Raw genomic sequence first — 3686 nt, 5'->3', positions numbered from 1 at the left:
GTCACTAGGTATTAAGGACGGGGGGGGCTTAGCCCCCAAGAGATGCACACGACATGAACGAACGTAGTGAATGAGCACAAAATTTCACAAACAGAAAACAAAGACTGAGAAATTGTTTTCCTACTTTTTTGGACAGATTAAACATCCTAGGCCACCAATAGATCTATTGTTTTATTTCAGTCTGCTTTATAATACAGTACAACAAAAAAACAGAGGAAATGTGTTTGCTGCATCAATAACAAGAAAAAAACTGAAAATAAAAAAGTACATTTTTCTGGCTGCAATCACCAGTTACTTGGTGGGTGGAAGCATCAAAGAATGACGTCTGTTTTTAAGAGTGGCAAATCGGTCAATCACTCTGTTGTGACTCAGATGCTGAAGCGTGTCTTTTTCAATAGACATGACTGCAAGACTGTGAAGTCTTTTCTGACCCATTGTTTGACGCAGCCAGGAGTGCAGCCGACGCAGTGCACTAAAGGACCGTTCGCACGAGCAGCTGCTGACAGGCACTGTTAGGGCAACTTGGATGGTTGCCTTCAGAGAGGGAAACATGTCTGAATCAAGGAGGTTGTACACAGACAACATAGTTTTGGGTGGACATCCAGCCTCTGTTTTCCGGGTAAGAAAGTTTCTGGCCACCAGAACCTCCTCTTTTTTTCAGGTCAAGTCTGTAGTGCTTTGCAAGTTCATTCAAGTGTGGTTCACTCAAGAAGTTCTCAGATTTAGGACTGCATGCCTGGACGCCTTTTAGCAGCCCTGCATCTACACTGCAAAATCTTTGATCAAGCTCGCCAACCATCCGATCCACACAAGGGAAAAGTAACTCTCTTTTCAATGTGTCTGAGTTGTTCAATTCAGTGCGTGAACCCACAGTTGCCTCCAGGACAAAATCCTCCATTTTCCTCTGTTTGTGCCTTGTCTTGGCACCTGGTTCAGGGATACTGTGGGTGTTACACAGGGCCTTGGTTTTCTCATACAGCTCTGTAGCAAATGCATCTGAGTGTTTGCCCTTAAGTGTGTCACACACAGCTTGTTTGCAGATAAAAGCTTCTGCCAGGTCTAAAGTCTCTTTCTGCAGGAATTTGTGGAGTCCTTCGGTTACAGACAGAATCGACTGAAACATCAGTAGTGCATAGACTGCTGAGAACTTGTAGAGCTTTGCTCTGAGACCAACAGCTATGGGGGATCCAATTGCAGATAGGCACTCCAAAATGGCAGGCAATGTCTCAAGAACTGCACTGATTGATCGCAACTGACATGCCCAGCGAGTGTTTGAAAGTTGCACAAGCTCAGTTTTTGTCAATCCAAGCTTTGCCTGAGTCTCCATGAACTTATGATGATTGACTAGGGAGGTGCTGAAGAAAGAATACACACACTCCAACAAGCTGAAAAGCTCCACAGCCTCTGGGACAGCCTTGCAAGTATTGCACAAAACCAGGTTGAGTTGATGAGCATAACAATGCACATAGATAGCCTCAGGATGGAGCCTTCTAAAATGTGCTTGTACACCTCCAGTGGAGCCACTCATAACGGCTGCACCATCATATGTTTGTGCTACACACTTAAGCTCTGCAAGACCATAGTTTTGGATCTGCTGCTGAATCTCATTTGCAATGGACTGGGCATCAAATGATTTTATCTCTGCAAGTGCAAGGAAACGCTCCTTCACTGCCCCCTCTGACACGTACCTGACACAAACAGCTAACTGCTCTGCCTTTTTATCCCTTGCCTCATCCACCATGATGGAATAGACTTTAGACTTTGTCATTTCAGATACAATGACACTAGTAACTTCCTGGGCACAACAGTCAATCATGTCATTCTGGGATGTTGGTGAGATATACTGTGCATTTGATGGGGGATTATGTTTTTGAAGAAAAGGATCAAACTCCTTCAAAAGCTCTATGCACGCAAGAAAATCCCCTCTGTTTGGGCTGTCTTCACCTTCATCATGACCACGAAAAGGGAGTCCCTGTCTCCCTAACATAGAGGTGACTGCAACAATTCGTCTGAGATACTCTCTTCTTTCGACTATCTCACTCACATTTGCAGTTGCTATCATCTGTGCAACGTTTCCCTGTTTGCTAGTTCCCTGGTAGCTTTTCCATGTAACAACACTGTCCTTATGTGTTTGTGCCATCTCATGCTTGCCAAAGATGACTAAAGCTTTCTTCCAGTTCTTGCAACCGTTACTGACCAAACTATCATGTTTGATGTTTTTGCCAAGCACTCTACATGGGAAGCAGAAAGCTGCATTCTGGTTGACTGAATATTCTAACCAGTTGTGCTTTTCAAACCAGCTGTGGTTAAATGCTCGCTTCTGTGTACCAAAAGTATCATGTGGATAGCTCTTCAGCTTCACCTGTCTGGGCCCTGTGTCTTTGTCACCTAAATCAAACCCTGTAGTAGAATGAGTTGCTGCAGCTGCTTCATTTTCCCTCTCTTGGCCTGTTTGCTCTCCTCTCTCTGTAATAACTTGATCTTCCTCTGCCTCTCGATCCATTTGCTGCAGCTCCTCTGTCTCTCCTTGCTCTCTCTGACTTGAACTTGCCTGTTGACCTTTTTCTCCCTCAGCCACTCCTTCTGCCTCACCCTTCAAGATACATTAAAACATACTGAATTGTAATGTAAATTGCTAATATCATGACTTCTGCTCCCGCTCCACAGTAATTTGTTGCTCCCAAATATTTTGAAGTTACAAACATTATATTTTGAGCACGCATGTGACTAAAATGGTTGCAATTTAAAGCCCTGAAAAATATTACTAAATTACTTGAATTGAAGTAATATTAAAATAGAACCCTCAAAAATATGTGAGTCAGGCTAATTTGACTTATATACATATCTCTCTCTTTGCTCTCTCCACTTTCTAACCTTGACTCTCCTAAATAAAAGCTCAAGTTAAACAGGTCTTATATGTTGTACCGTGACTGAAATGTTTCATATTTCATATCCATATTGAGTCCCATAAAATTCTAATCAGACTGTCTCCATCACAAATGACTCCATCCTTTGACTCACCTCTCCAGCAGACGTCTCTCCCCTCTGCCTCTCTGTGCTCCTCTGCCCTGACTCCTACAGGTTAATGGGGATGGAGTGATTATTATTATTTCCACTGATGATAACCATACCTGAATGAGCTCAGCTGGATTTTTCAGAGCTAAAACGAGTGACAGAAATTAACATTATGCTAACAATTTAACTTAGTGCGCTAGCCAGGTTTTTATTTACAAAATGGGGAGCACCTGGTTCATTATTTACATGGGACTCTCTGCTGTTAGCTGGAGCTAACTAATTGTTACTACCAGCCAGTGATGAAGACTTACTTTCTTGAAAAACTTGCGTATATCCATGATTTCTTGCCGTTTGCCACATGCACGCTAGTGTTTCTGCAGGTGTATACGAGCGGAGTGTAAAGTAGCAGTGAAAACGAGGACTGGATTTTCAGTCATGTGGATGTCCCCTGTGAACAACTGGAAGGGATTGGATAACGAAGCACTGACGCTACCTTAACAATGTAAAGCGAAAGGGACCAACCGAGTTATGATCATATTTGTGTGAATAGCGACAGGTTTATATTATTATTTCTTTAAACTCATATTCCTGCATCTTTATATTGAATTTGTCTGCAAGTTCTGTAAAAAAAAAAATCGAATAAGTTTAAAAATAAAAAAAATTAAAAAAAA

At 42.2% G+C, this 3686-nt stretch overlaps 1 long non-coding RNA gene across 1 annotated transcript; it reads right to left on the bottom strand.

Annotated features, from left to right (window-relative positions):
- Positions 1-2555: 2555 nt before the first annotated feature.
- LOC113016689 (uncharacterized) lies at positions 2556-3459 on the bottom strand. The gene is made up of 2 exons (XR_013905482.1): positions 3327-3459; positions 2556-3075 (listed from the first exon to the last, which is right to left on the bottom strand). It is a non-coding gene; the product is annotated as an uncharacterized LOC113016689 (long non-coding RNA).
- Positions 3460-3686: the final 227 nt, after the last annotated feature.

The sequence above is a fragment of the Astatotilapia calliptera genome, chromosome 23, assembly GCF_964374335.1.
Source record: "Astatotilapia calliptera chromosome 23, fAstCal68.1, whole genome shotgun sequence".
Classification (NCBI taxonomy): Eukaryota; Metazoa; Chordata; class Actinopteri; order Cichliformes; family Cichlidae; genus Astatotilapia; species Astatotilapia calliptera.
The sequence above is the reverse complement of the archived record's forward strand: the minus strand, read 5'-3'. Positions and strand labels throughout refer to the sequence as shown.